A 16,102-nucleotide genomic window follows, 5' to 3' on the forward strand; every position below is an offset into this window, starting at 1 on the left:
TATATCTTAACGCTTTTATTTTACGCCTCCAAGTTTAGAACAACCATTAAACACTATAAAAATGGATTTTAAAGTCACGGATGGGCTGTAAAGACAAGCCTATACCTGACTCACACACTGTAGCACTGCAATAGATTGATTTTTGCTGGAAGGTTTCTTGTCCGTTTTTCATACTCTTCTTATGTTTAAAAGCAGGAATTCATATCAATTGTCCATAAAACTTCTTAAGTCCAAAGTTCAATCAGTACAAAATGTGGTGTTCACCTCAGTCAATAAAACTATTTGCAGTTACCTGTATTGTGATTACAGCACAAAGGCGACACCTACTGGACCAAACAGTGTCCTGCATATACTTAGTCTTTTGACTATAGAAATGGCTTCTATACTGGACCGCTAGATGTTAGCTTTAAGTTGCAGTTGCAGTAACATGAGGTCTGAGCTTTGTTTTCAGTTTGCAAAGATGAGAATTCACTCAGAGCAAATTCAAGTCTGTTTTGTGTCTTTAACTTTATAATCAATAAAGTCCAGTCAAATGCCCCAGAGAGCTAGACAGAGGTTGGAGGTCTGCTACCTGAACTGTACTGCTGATGTGTTACTGTACGTGGGTCTGTATGGAGTGAATGCCTGTATCATCCGTAAGTGTGTTTGTGGATGGGTGTGTTTGAAGTGTTTGAAATTGTGTGTTTGTGTGTCTGTCTGCGCGCATGTGTGTGTGCTGTAGCCCGCAGGGACCTGAATGTGGTGTCCAATCAGAAACGACTCGACTACCTGAACAACGTTGCCACAGGCGTCATCTTCGCCACCACCGTGATCAACTTCTTCATCAGCTTCTTCGGATCCAAGAGGACCGGCTTCTTCCGCTGGCTGCTGGCTCGACTCCACTTCTGAGACACACACAAACACACACAAAATCACAAATGCATTCACACACATGCACACATTCAAGTGACACAATGATCCAAAATGACGGATTTTGAAAAAACTATTCTCACATGTTCAAACATCACGTCTTATTTCTCATTCCAGCTTTCAAAACTGTAATCCAACTAAAACATTTTCACTTTAACCAACTGTGATGTAAATATGCATTATTTCATTTGCTGCAATAATGTGCTTGAGCAAAAATTAAGCATATTTTTTTATTATTTGTGTCTGTATTTTTTACATTTTACATGTTTTTCCCCCTTGTTTGGTAACTGGTAAAATTACGAAACCTGTTTTATTTGCATTTACTTGAAAACATGTGTGACAGAAAATTATTTTTAGGTTCAATATCAGGAAAAAAGCAGAGTGAATACATGTGTACATGGCGTCCTACAGAAAGCTGAATAAATGAAATGATTTAACAGAAATCTGTGCTTTGATTATTGCATTTTTATTAATGATTATTACGGCTCAAATGAAAACTAGGTGGACATGAAGTGGACCTGTTATTACAAACTGTAGTATGTGTGCAAGTGTGTCCATGCATGCAAGATAAGTAACTTTTGCTCTTTATTTTGCATGGATTTGAAGTCAATAAAAATGTCCAAACTCTCAGTGTTTCAGCAACCTGGTGTAGTCTGAATCCTTTCTTTTTCTAACGTGTGTGTGTGTGTGGTGTGTGTGTGTGTGTGTGTGTGTGTGTGTGTGTGTGTGTGTGTGTGTGTGTGTGTGTGTGTGTGCACTTGCATTTATTACTTGGTGGGGCCCAATGGCAAGGAGCACACCAACAGTGAGGGGCCCAGCGACAGTGTGGGGCCCAAAATGGTGGGCCCCACACCGATTTCAATTTATTTCAGCTCAGGAGACTCCCCTGATATGCCTCCCGCTTTTTCTTCACATGGCCCACAAGGTAACAAAAACTGGAAAGTGTGTAAAAGTGTGTAACTTTTTTTGTGCTCGTGAGAGCCCCGGGTGGCACTTCGTGGTACTGCAGCAGATACACACACTTCCTGAAGTGTGTATCATCTCAGCCAATGGAACAAGATGTGGGCGGGGCCTCTCTGCAATATGACACTCACTACGTCATCTCCGTCTGTCGACTCCAGGCCTGCCATGCTGTGCAAAACAGGTAAGTTTAAGTTGAACTTTGTTCATTTTGATGATGTTTGTCCTCTGTACCCAGTTACTTGTAAGAACAACAACGGTGATGCTAAATAAAGTACCACACAGGGGCTTTTCTAGATTAAAAGTTAGTGGTTACTGTTACCCCCTTGAGCTATTAGCCTGCTAGCTGGAGCTGCTTGCCTGCTAGGTGTTAGCCGCTAGCCCGTTAGCTGCTAACCGCTAGCCCGCTAGCGGTTAGCCGCTAGTCCGCTAGCATTTAGCTCTACCATTCATGAGTTGTTAATTCAATTCAGTTCAATTTTATTTATATAGCACCAATTAGTCAAATTGTCTCCAGATGCTTTACAGAACCCATATGTCTGAAACCACACAGCAAGCCCTAAGGCAACAGTAGCAAGGAAAACACCCCTTTAACAGGGAAAAAAACACAAGCAGAACCTGGCTCTTTTTGTGGGAGGACCCATCTGCCTGCTGGTCAGCAGGTTGAGAGGGACAGAAAAGGTAGATTTAAAAGTAGGAAGACACTGAAAAACATCTCTGCAGGACAGACTGATGAGAAATGAGCTAACAGCTAGTAGGCCACTGCAGACACATTGCTCCTATAACACTTTATTAATCCCCAAAGGAAAATTCGAGTGTCCAAAAGCTCACTGAACCAGATATATATCCAACAGATATGCATCTAAAATAGCAGATAATAGCAATAATAGATACTAGATAATAGCAGAAAATCTAAATAATGATAAATGATAATAATATCAATAACAATAATAAATTGAAAATAATAAATAATACATAAATAATAATTATTAAATAACAAAGTAATGATAAACTACTAAATTTATATTTAAAATGATACATCAATATATAGTTAAATAAATATTGACTATTTATTTAGGATTCATTCATTAATGTATTACCCATTCATTATGCTTTATATGTAATCATAAAACTATATATTAATAAATTTTAAAAATTATTTACATTAAATTAATTAATAGAATATTAATTAATTGCATTTAATAAATTAATTAATTAATTCATTAAATGAGTTATTAATATAATGCATTATTTAAATAATTACCTAATTAATTTGATACAATTTGTTATTAAATAATAAACTAATGATTTATTTATTTCTTTATTACTTATGGATTTATTATTTATATCTATTTATAAATTGTTTATAAATTATTTATTAGAAAAATACTAAAGTACTGATAAACTCATACAAGAGATTACATTAATTTAATATAATAATAATAATAAATAATAAACAAACTAATGAATAAAAATAAACTAGCTAATAATTAATCTCAATAAATCAACAAGTCTAGCACAGGTAGGAAAGTGTGGCATTACACAGTCCATTCAAGAGCCACTGTCCTCTACTAAGGTAAGGTTCTGTGGCCATGTGCAAATGTATGAATGTTGTACTACAAAACTACCAAAATCTAGTAAAATATTATGGCAGGCTGAGTGACATGGCAGTTTTGTTTGAGTTTCACTATGTTGCCCGTGATGGGTAGTAATGCACTACATTTCTCTATTACATGTACTTGTGTATTTCTTTTATAAATTGTATTTGTAAGAGTAGTTTCATTAGAATACTTGTGATTAAATGTATGTACTTTTACTCAGGGATATTTGGGCACTTTTTCGCACTGTGAAATTTAATTAATGTTCCGTTTCTTATTACACGAGTGAAAATTAAAACTGTATTCCTTTTTTTAATGCAAATAATTAATTATTCAGTTATTAAAATAATCATTAGTTGCAGCCGTTGCACACTGTTTTCAGGGGTTAAAGAAAATTCCTCATTATAGTATAATATTGTGGTATTGTATTTTTATTGGTCATACATTCATAAGTTTAGGTATCTTTATAAGATACCTGTGCAAAATCTGTGTAATATTTTGGCTTTTATTTTCACAGAGCCATAATGTCAAAAAGGAAGAACAGGATACAGCCTGTTGATGATGCAACATCATATATTCTGTCTTCGAGGGACAAGCCGGGATTTATAGAAAGATTTATTAATAGTAACAAAGGTATGGGACAGTGAATCTTTGCATGTTACACCACACAGTTGCACAGTATAAAATATCTACAGTAGTATTTATATAAACAAGCCTCTCTCACACATACACAACAGAGGAAAACCGCTGAATCCCCAGCTGGTATTCCTCCGATGTTGCTGTTTCACACATGCAACACACAACAGAAGACTTTTCTGCCAGAGAGTATTTATGAGCTGTGGGTCATTTTTTTATTAGAAAAGTTTAGACAACTAAGTGTTTCTTCAATTAAATGTGTATTTAATTATGTCCTCATAGGAAGAGGAGTGTTTGTTACCCAGCCCATTGAACCAGGAGCTTTCCTCTTGGAATACAGAGGTGAACTCTTATCAGTTGAAGAATGCCGGTCCAGACACTACTCGGAGAAACAGAGTACATTTCTGTTTGAATTTGAATGGCAAAAACGTCGCTGGGGGTAAGAAAGTTTTGCATTTTGCAGAAATTATGTTTTGATTGCAATCTCAAACAAGGTTTTGAATGGTTAATGAATGACAACAGGAACAATCTTTGTAATCACACATAGAATAGACTTAACAATTTAGTCTAATAAATTAGTTTAAGTCTGTAACATAAGTTGTCATCAAGGAGACTTGGTATGTTATAGTATCTTATTCTCGTCACACTGTTAAAACATGTATATTAAAAGGAATTGATAACAAAAGTGTAAATAGGTGCACACTTTAGAATTAAACATTTTTCTTTTACATTTTTAGTATTGATGCATCAAAAGAAGACGGCTCTCTTGGAAGATTAGTGAATGACAATCACAGATCTCCAAATTGCATCATGAAAAAAAATCATAGTAAACAACACACCACATATGTGTCTATTTGCTGTGAAAAAAATAGAAATCGGATCTGAAATTGAGTACAACTACGGTGATTGGCGTAAAATGGTACTTTGTTTTTGCTAATTTGTGTAAAAATGTGTTGCAAAAGTAAAAATTGGTGAACTAGTGCACGACAGCTACTGTTTTATGTCTGTCTCCATAATGCATTGTGACTTGTTGATAAGCATTCAGCTAAACTTTAAAAAATGGCATATTTCTGAAAAAGAGCAAATTGTGTCTGTCAGCATGTAGTGTTTTATTGTTTGTATCTGAATTCCAGCAAACAAACAAGCAGACTTCTCCTGTGGCAGCAGAGATCGAGATGTCCCCCATAGATGGTGCTTTGCATGAGAATTCAAACCAGAATGATGCTTGTGCACAGGTAATGGTGCGAGGTAGACAGTGTTGGCCTTAAAAGAAATGTGTTCCTCTGACTGACATCTTTCTACTATTGTCCTCATGGAGCCAGTGAACATCACACACTCATACATTTCTCTACTTTCAGTACTTTTCAGTAGTTTTTTTGTTTGTATCTAAATTGCAGGTAACAAACAAGATGGCTTCTGCTGTGGCAGTAGAGACTGAGATGTCCCCCATACATGGTGCTTCACATGAGGATTCAGACCAAGATGATGCTTATGCACAGGTAATGTAGATACTGTTGGTCTGCACACTATGTAGTTCCATTACCAAGATAGGAGGAATTCAAACTGCTTGTCTGATGCAGCCTTTCATTCAGGGTGATGATATAGACTTCAGTTTTAAGGAAATGAGTTCCTCTGACTGACACCTTTCTAATCTTGTCCTCATGTAGCCAGTTAACATCACACACTCATACATTTCTCTACTCCACTTCTTGAAGCCAGTGAGCATCACACCCAAATGTTCCCAGGACAGTTCATGTGGGGCCCAGTTCACATCACACACTCATGCTTTTATCGCCTTAACTTCTTGTGAGCCTCACACACAAATGTTCCCAGTACACACCATGTGGGGCCCAGTTCACATCACACACTCACATTGTTTCTAGTCTTGACCCTCATGGGGCCCTCCGTGTGGATCACAACTTAGGTGTTTTCATATCCTTGCTGCAATGCATGACATGATTTAAACTCTGATAATTGCAGGTATATTTTCACACTACTTGAACTGCTGCATGTTTGAAAAGGCTCATTTGAATTTGATGCATTCTAACCATCTGTAACGCACTGTGACACTTGTTGGTACCTCTGGAGAAGATGATGCTCTACATGTAGCTTTCAGTTTATGCTGTTTCAAACATGGTTTTCACATAAACTCTAGTAATGTGCATATTTCTAAATATAGAACATGTTGGATGTCAGTGCTTAATGCTTTTTGTTTGTATCTAAATTGCAGGTAACAAACAAGATGGCTTCTGCTGTGGCAGTAGAGCCTGAGATGTCCCCCATACATGGTGCTTCACATGAGGATTCAGACCAAGATGATGCTTATGCACAGGTAATGTAGATACTGTTGGTCTGCACACTATGTAGTTCCATTACCAAGATAGGAGGAATTCAAACTGCTTGTCTGATGTGGCCTTTCATTCAGGGTGATGATATAGACTTCAGTTTTAAGGAAATGAGTTCCTCTGACTGACACCTTTCTAATCTTGTCCTCATGTAGCCAGTTAACATCACACACTCATACATTTCTCTACTCGACTTCTTGAAGCTAGTGGGCATCACACCCAAATGTTCCCAGGACAGTTCATGTGGGGCCCAGTTCACATCACACACTCATGCTTTTATCGCCTTAACTTCTTGTGAGCCTCACACACAAATGTTCCCAGTACACACCATGTGGGGCCCAGTTCACATCACACACTCACATTGTTTCTAGTCTTGACCCTCATGGGGCCCTCCGTATGGATCACAACTTAGGTGTTTTCACATCCTTGCTGCAATGCATGACATAATTTAAACTCTGATAATTGCAGGTATATTTTTACACTACTTGAACTGCTGCATGTTTGAAAAGGCTCATTTGAATTTGATGCATTCTAACCATCTGTAACGCACTGTGACACTTGTTGGTACCTCTGGAGAAGATGATGCTCTACATGTAGCTTTCAGTTTATGCTGTTTCAAACATGGTTTTCACATAAACTCTAGTAATGTGCATATTTCTAAATATAGAACATGTTGGATGTCAGTGCTTAATGCTTTTTGTTTGTATCTAAATTGCAGGTAACAAACAAGATGGCTTCTGCTGTGGCAGTAGAGCCTGAGATGTCCCCCATACATGGTGCTTCACATGAGGATTCAGACCAAGATGATGCTTATGCACAGGTAATGTAGATACTGTTGGTCTGCACACTATGTAGTTCCATTACCAAGATAGGAGGAATTCAAACTGCTTGTCTGATGTGGCCTTTCATTCAGGGTGATGATATAGACTTCAGTTTTAAGGAAATGAGTTCCTCTGACTGACACCTTTCTAATCTTGTCCTCATGTAGCCAGTTAACATCACACACTCATACATTTCTCTACTCCACTTCTTGAAGCCAGTGGGCATCACACCCAAATGTTCCCAGGACAGTTCATGTGGGGCCCAGTTCACATCACACACTCATGCTTTTATCGCCTTAACTTCTTGTGAGCCTCACACACAAATGTTCCCAGTACACACCATGTGGGGCCCAGTTCACATCACACACTCACATTGTTTCTAGTCTTGACCCTCATGGGGCCCTCCGTATGGATCACAACTTAGGTGTTTTCACATCCTTGCTGCAATGCATGACATAATTTAAACTCTGATAATTGCAGGTATATTTTCACACTACTTGAACTGCTGCATGTTTGAAAAGGCTCATTTGAATTTGATGCATTCTAACCATCTGTAACGCACTGTGACACTTGTTGGTACCTCTGGAGAAGATGATGCTCTACATGTAGCTTTCAGTTTATGCTGTTTCAAACATGGTTTTCACATAAACTCTAGTAATGTGCATATTTCTAAATATAGAACATGTTGGATGTCAGTGCTTAATGCTTTTTGTTTGTATCTAAATTGCAGGTAACAAACAAGATGGCTTCTGCTGTGGCAGTAGAGCCTGAGATGTCCCCCATACATGGTGCTTCACATGAGGATTCAGACCAAGATGATGCTTATGCACAGGTAATGTAGATACTGTTGGTCTGCACACTATGTAGTTCCATTACCAAGATAGGAGGAATTCAAACTGCTTGTCTGATGTGGCCTTTCATTCAGGGTGATGATATAGACTTCAGTTTTAAGGAAATGAGTTCCTCTGACTGACACCTTTCTAATCTTGTCCTCATGTAGCCAGTTAACATCACACACTCATACATTTCTCTACTCCACTTCTTGAAGCTAGTGGGCATCACACCCAAATGTTCCCAGGACAGGTTCATGTGGGGCCCAGTTCACATCACACACTCATGCTTTTATCGACTTAACTTCTTGTGAGCCTCACACACAAATGTTCCCAGTACACACCATGTGGGGCCCAGTTCACATCACACACTCACATTGTTTCTAGTCTTGACCCTCATGGGGCCCTCCGTATGGATCACAACTTAGGTGTTTTCATATCCTTGCTGCAATGCATGACATGATTTAAACTCTGATAATTGCAGGTATATTTTTACACTACTTGAACTGCTGCATGTTTGAAAAGGCTCATTTGAATTTGATGCATTCTAACCATCTGTAACGCACTGTGACACTTGTTGGTACCTCTGGAGAAGATGATGCTCTACATGTAGCTTTCAGTTTATGCTGTTTCAAACATGGTTTTCACATAAACTCTAGTAATGTGCATATTTCTAAACATAGAACATGTTGGATGTCAGTGCTTAATGCTTTTTGTTTGTATCTAAATTGCAGGTAACAAACAAGATGGCTTCTGCTGTGGCAGTAGAGCCTGAGATGTCCCCCATACATGGTGCTTCACATGAGGATTCAGACCAAGATGATGCTTATGCACAGGTAATGTAGATACTGTTGGTCTGCACACTATGTAGTTCCATTACCAAGATAGGAGGAATTCAAACTGCTTGTCTGATGTGGCCTTTCATTCAGGGTGATGATATAGACTTCAGTTTTAAGGAAATGAGTTCCTCTGACTGACACCTTTCTAATCTTGTCCTCATGTAGCCAGTTAACATCACACACTCATACATTTCTCTACTCGACTTCTTGAAGCTAGTGGGCATCACACCCAAATGTTCCCAGGACAGTTCATGTGGGGCCCAGTTCACATCACACACTCATGCTTTTATCGACTTAACTTCTTGTGAGCCTCACACACAAATGTTCCCAGTACACACCATGTGGGGCCCAGTTCACATCACACACTCACATTGTTTCTAGTCTTGACCCTCATGGGGCCCTCCGTATGGATCACAACTTAGGTGTTTTCATATCCTTGCTGCAATGCATGACATGATTTAAACTCTGAAAATTGCAGGTATATTTTTACACTACTTGAGCTGCTGCATGTTTGAAAAGGCTCATTTGAATTTGATGCATTCTAACCCTCAGTAATGCATTGTGACACTTGTAGGTACCTCTGCATATTATTGGGAAAATACCTGTCATAATTAAACCCATGTTACTTACTGCTGTTTTAACTGAATTTAGATGTTAATCGTATGGCAGTTGCCCCTCGTGGATCATCCCCTAAGTGATGAAATAGGTGAGGACTGTATAGAAGACCAGCTTCTGAGTCTGCACTGCAATGAGGTTGTCAGAAAGAAAAGGAGTACAGAAAACATTCTGCTATTTCTCAGACACTTTTATTTTTTATGGCAATAGAATGTAGTTTAAAAATGCTTTCTTTGTTATGGATAGCCATACCTTGACATCACTCTGTTATGTTTTTGCAGATGCATAGAATATCAGATGTTTGTGAGCCTCTGGGTAGTTCAAATGAGAGCATAGTGGATGAAACTGATGAGGATTCCATGAAAAACTATTCTGGTGGGCATTCTGAGCACAACGTTGTTCCAAAGTTGAGAAGGACAAAGAGCTTATTGGTATGGTTCTGACAGTCTAAATACAAGTAATTATTATAGTCTATTTTCAACAAAATCTTTTTCTTGTAACTGATTTTTTAAATGGATAGTCATACTTTTTTCTTCCTTTTTCTGATGGATAGAATACCAGATTTTTCTAATGCTCTGTTTGATTCAAATAAGGACAGCACAGAAGGCCCTTCCTTTAAGTCTGAAAGGGCTTCACGAAGGCTGCAACCCGTAAACATCTCGTTTTTACTCACTTGTGTTGTCACTTAAAGGGTCAGGGTAAGACTTTAATACAGATATGACTCTGGACATATATGTCTGTAAAGTTCAACTTGACTGGTTTGTGGAGGAACAAAGCATGTGGCAGTTATCCTTTACATTACAAGTGACACATCAAGATAGGTTTTAATGTTTCTGTGCCAGCGCAGTAGGCAGTTAACCGTGTAGTAAGATGGTCATATTGAACAGTCATTTGGAGGTTGAAGTACTTCAAGACAGCATCATTTCAAATCATTTCCCCTCATTCAAAGCCAGACTTTGCTTTACTGACAATTACTTCATGTTTTAAGTCAAAAAATTATATATATAAAAATAATGTTTTTCTGTACCCAGAAGCCAGTGTGTACAAGGAGAGGATTCAGAAGATGAGGGCAGTGTGGCACCCCTATTGGAATGTACCTCATCATCTGCCCAAAACCAAGTGGTGTCAGCAAAAATGAGAGGTAAGCTTGGATTTACTTTAATAATACATACATTTAGCAGCCACTTTATTAAATACAACTACTGGTGTAACTGGCTCTGGAGATTAACTCGCCGGCCAAAGAATACAAACTGGTCTAGGCCAAAGTATACCCTGAGGTATACTCTGCCTAGGCCAGTTTACACCTGTTGACGCAAAGAGATTAAGTATGGTAAGCTCTTAATTGTTCAGTTATTTAGGTTTTTTGTTTTTTTTACGAAGAGGTATGCTTAGCAAGTAAATCATTATTCTTACTAAAATGTCCTTGAACTAATTACAATTAAAGAGATTCAAATCAATGGAAAAACTGAATTGCATACTAAGATAAAATTATATTGTAAGCAAAACATTATCAAAGAAGATCAACATTTGCTGTTGTTGATTCCCATTGTGACTGTATAGCTGATTTCAGTATAATATCTATTTATATTACCTTTGTATTGTGCTTGAATTACGATTGGCTTGATTTGTGCTCCAGAAATAAACCATTACATTGGCATAATATCTCATAGTATATTTTGCATAAAATCCATCCATCCATTGTCTATACACCACATAATCCTCATTAGGGTCATGGTGGGCTGGAGTCTATTCCAGCTGACTTAGGGTGAAGGTTCACCTGGACAGGTAGCGATGTGTCACAAGACTACACATAGAGACAAACAATCACAGTCACATTCACACCTATGGATGATTTAGAATCACCAATTAACCTCAGCAGGTTTTTGGACTGTGGGAGGAAGCTGGATAACCTGGAGAAAACCCACACATGCACAGGAAGAACATGCAAACTCCACACAGAAAGATCCCAGGCCCAGGCTAGGATGCAAACCTGGGATCTTCTAGCTGCAAGGCAGCAGTGCTAACTACCAAGCTACTGTATAGCCTTATTTTGCCTAAAATGCTTCATTTAACTTAATTGACTGTTCTTAAATTAAGATAAAATTCATTTGATTGATGTAATCTCATATTACATGGCATGTATTCTAGCCTGGAAGGTTTTATTCTGGGTTATTTCAGCCCCTGGGGTATAAAAGCTAAATTATACTTTTGCCAGGAGTTTAATCTGGCTTGTTAAATGCAGATCAAGTCAATCTTAGTTTAAGCACAAGTCAAAGACAATACAAAGAGGTATTATACTAAAATCTGTTGTACAGAAACAAGTGAAAGCAGCACTAACCAATGTGGATGTTCTTTCATAATGTTTTGCTTCAATTTTTCAGTTTTTCCTTTAATTTGAACTGTTTTCATTTAAGATAAGATCTACTTTATTCATCCTGGAGGAAATTATTTAAATTTAAATTAGCTCAAGGACATTCTAGTTATGTTCTTTCATAATGATTTGCTTGCTGAGCATACCTCTTTGTAAAAAAAAAACTAACTAAACAATTAAGAGTTTAGCATGCCTAATCTTTGTGTCAACAGTTATAAACTGGCCTAGGCTAGAGTATACCCCTTTTAATTCTTGGTGTCATGAAACATCTGTTATGCCAATCTCTTGTTCCACTTCATCCCAAAGGTGCTCTATTGAACTGAGATTTGGTATATGTGGAGGACATCTGAGTCCAGAGAACTCATTGTCAAACTCATGTTCAAGAAACCAGTGTGAGATTATCTGTTTTGACTTTGTGACATGGAGCATTATCCTACTGGACGTGTCCATCAGAAGATGGTACGCTGTGGTCCTAAAGAGATTGACATGGTCAGCAGCAGTACTTAGGCAGGATATGAGGTATAAACCAGCTGGTACTAAGGGGCCCAAAGTGTGCCAAGAAAATCTCCACCATACCATTACATCACCAGCAGCAGCCTTAACCATCGATACAAGGCATGATGGATCCATGCTGTTATGTTGTTCACATCAAATTCTGACCCTGTCTACATCTATGTATGCTCTCTATTTTTTTCTGTACCCAGAAGCCAGTGTGGCACAAGGCGAGGACTCAGAAGATGAGGACAGTGCGGCATCCCTGCAAGAATGTACCTCATCATCTGCCCAAAACCAGATGGTGTGAACAACAAAGAGAGGTAAGCTTTGCAATCTCCTTGACAGATATGATTCACATGGTTTTTGCAACAATAACAACTAGTGTTGTTTTTGGCAGCCTGTTTTAATTTTAGTTTTAGTCTCATCTGTGTCAAGCTGTCATTTGACTTTTTATCAGTTTTAGTCAAGTTCATACTCTTTTTTTAGTCTAGTCAAGTTTTAGTCGACTAAAAGTCTGAGCATTTTAGTCTTGTTTTAGTCAGAATTGTCTATGACTATTTTATTTGTGTTAGTCGACAAAAACTGACGACACTTTAGTCTAGTTTAGTCACTGAAAATTGTATTTCAGTCTCTTTTCAGTAATGCAATATTTAACCAAGTCAATATAGTATACATAACCAAGTAGTATAGACAAAACCAAAATGTTCTTTTAGCCAAACCCATTTCACAATTCAAACAAGATTATCTTTTTATCATATTATTATTATTACCTTATAGGCTCAACAATACATCCATTCCAGACACGAAAGATGCTCTGCTTTGAATTTACAGCATATCTGTATCTTATTTTTTACCAACCAAACATGTTAGTGCACACACACAAATTTAAATGAAATAAATAAAATGGCATCACAACAATGCCAGAAAAAAATTAACAAATTCAAGTTTAACATAAAGAGAAACAAGGTGCATGAATGCTCAAGCCACAACAACATACTAAAAAGTACAAATAAAATGTTTGTTTATGGCTTTCGTTGCTTGTAAACTGAAGTCAGATTTTGCATCATAGAAGTTTTAAAAGATATAACAACACTACAAATGGTTTGGACCTTAGGAGAAATATAATGGGATGGGAAACACTGGCTGCATACAGTGGAATTTGTTGACAGAAAAGAACAGACAGTACTGAATTATGCCAACTGCTGAATCAAATAATCAGCAGTCTCAACAGCAACTACATAAGCTGTACCCACCTGTATGTGTTATTTTAAGACTGGTTGTCACAAACAACAACACAACAACAAAAAACTTTTCAGTACACATTGCTCTATGGCTATATTTTGACCTTAGATTTTCTTTTCACTGGCACCTGGCACAGATATAGTATCTGTTTGATTGCCATAAAACCCATATTTGTCAAAGTGAATATATTTGTTCAGGAATAAGTCTTCACAACCCAATCAGAATCAACAATTTAGGATTTGCAGAGCTTTTTTTTGCATGGATATGGGAACGAGTGAGGATTGAGTGAGTCACATTGCCTGCATCTGTGCAGTGTGACCTGATGCAGCCCAGACACGGGAAACAGAAATACTACAAAATAATAAATAAACGAGACGAAAGAACATTTCATCTCATCTCGTTTTGGTCAACGAAAATGAAGAGGCATTTTAGCGTAGTTTTTATTTTGTAAACCAAATTTAGTCTTGTTTTTATTGGTCAACAATATTGCATTATATATTTCATTATAGTTATCATCACATGACCAGCATTTACGTTGTCTCATCTCGTTTTCGTCATGTGATAAAGGTTTGTTGACAACAATATTTAGTCATAATTTTTGTTGACGAAAGCAACACTAGTAACAATAATGCTGTGGTGCCTTGATTAGCCCTGCAGATATTCTGTTTTGTCTGAAATTAAGATTAAGCTTTTGGAAATTGTGTCCAGATTTGTCCTCATTTCACTACAGTTCTTGGACCACGTTTAAGATATTTTCCTTGTATTGTATGTCTTTTTTGCCTCTTTAGGTAAACAATCTGCTGTCAAAAGACGTTGGACGCCAGAGGAATCTGCTGCAGTTTACAGACATTTAAGGAAATTCATAGTGAGAAGCCAAGTTCCCGAAAAAGTGGACTGTGAGCACTGTATTACTGCAGAACCTCAAGCACTAGGAAACAGAGACTGGAAAGCAGTAAAACACTTCAAGAATCTTCTGCCATCAGAAGAGAACTACAGTGAATTGCTACTAGATGTGAGCAGTGTGTGGATTCTGCTTTATTCAAACTGTACCCGCCAGGTAACACTATCTAGACAGCTGCATTTACAAACACAAACAGATGATGGAGTAAACAGAGCAGCCATCTTAGTACCTTAAAATGGCCAATTTCCTGTTAAGAGAATGTTCTGTTTGTTGTGGAATGTTACATAAGACTGCCAAGTTTTGTTCATTCATTAGGGTTATGTCGTGTTATGTCTGTGTTTCGTTGTCTCTCTGTCTCATTCTCTTTCTATGTCTGGTTCTGTCTCTATGTCTCATCTGTCTCATCTCTCTCTCTCTGTCTCATTCTCTTTCTATGTCTGGTTCTGTCTCTATGTCTCATCTCTCTGTCTCGTCTCTCTCTCTCTGTCTCATTCTCTTTCTATGTGTGGTTCTGTCTCTATGTCTCATCTCTCTGTCTCGTCTCTCTCTCTCTGTCTCATTCTCTTTCTATGTCTGGTTCTGTCTCTGTCTCATCTCTCTGTCTCGTCTCTCTCTCTCTGTCTCATTCTCTTTCTATGTGTGGTTCTGTCTCTCTGTCTCGTCTCTCTCTCTCTGTCTCTCTCTGTCTCTCTGTCTCCTTGTGTCTCTCTGTCACATCTCTCTGTTTCATTGTCTCTGTCTCATCTCTGTCTCATTATCTCTCTGTCTCGTCTCTGTCTCCTTGTCTCTATGTCTCATTCTCTCTCTGTATCTCGTCCTCTCTCTATGTCTAGTTCTCTCTTTGTGTCTAATGTCTGTCTCTCGTTCTCTGCCTGTGTCTCATTCTCTCTCTGTATCTCGTCCTCTCTCTATGTCTAGTTCTCTCTTTGTGTCTAATGTCTGTCTCTCGTTCTCTGCCTGTGTCTCATTGTCTCTCTGTGTCTCCTCACTCTCTGTCTTGTTCTCTCTCGCTCCTGTTCCAGCTTCTGATCAGTGAATTCTGGCTCGAAATATTCATCCATTTTAAGTTCCTCTGGAGCTGAACACCTGAAATTGTCTCAAGAAAGTTATATTAGGTTGTAGTTGTAATTAAAATAATAATGAATTAATTAATTACTGCTTTTTGCATTCATTTGTCTTTAACAACAGATCATAATAGTACTGCATTGTGACTATTTTAGAGGGAAAGAGAGGAGATGCAGAATGTAGAGAATGTAAATTACAGTGTATATCCTGATTCAGTCCCGCAGTGTGTTTGGAAATTAACACCAAGTAATGTAATTCATTGTTATAGATTTTAAATATGTCCCCATTAAGATATAAAGTGTAGAGATATACATGCGTGTGTGAAAAAAGACCTCACAAGTCCTAAATGTTAAAAACGGACCCCAGATGTGACCAAAAAACTGGCGTGGAGACAAAAGTTGTGAATTCTGTTAATTTGAAGTGATATTTATCATTTAGATTTTTTTTTTACCTTGCCTGATTTTTTACAAAGCTG

At 37.8% G+C, this 16,102-nt stretch overlaps 2 long non-coding RNA genes across 2 annotated transcripts; both read left to right on the forward strand.

The window, feature by feature from the left end:
- The first annotated feature begins 3,593 nt into the window (after positions 1–3,593).
- LOC129348454 (uncharacterized) lies at positions 3,594–5,609 on the forward strand. Its single transcript, XR_008600979.1, has 3 exons — positions 3,594–4,100; positions 4,386–5,338; positions 5,501–5,609. It is a non-coding gene; the product is annotated as an uncharacterized LOC129348454 (long non-coding RNA).
- A 3,221-nt stretch (positions 5,610–8,830) lies between these two features.
- Positions 8,831–15,741, forward strand: LOC118469323 (uncharacterized). Its single transcript, XR_004846182.2, has 4 exons — positions 8,831–8,935; positions 10,585–10,694; positions 12,629–12,739; positions 14,450–15,741. It is a non-coding gene; the product is annotated as an uncharacterized LOC118469323 (long non-coding RNA).
- The last annotated feature ends 361 nt before the right edge of the window (positions 15,742–16,102 follow it).

This window comes from Amphiprion ocellaris, unplaced genomic scaffold, assembly GCF_022539595.1.
Source record: "Amphiprion ocellaris isolate individual 3 ecotype Okinawa unplaced genomic scaffold, ASM2253959v1 Aocel_unscaffolded220, whole genome shotgun sequence".
In the NCBI taxonomy this organism is placed as follows: Eukaryota; Metazoa; Chordata; class Actinopteri; family Pomacentridae; genus Amphiprion; species Amphiprion ocellaris.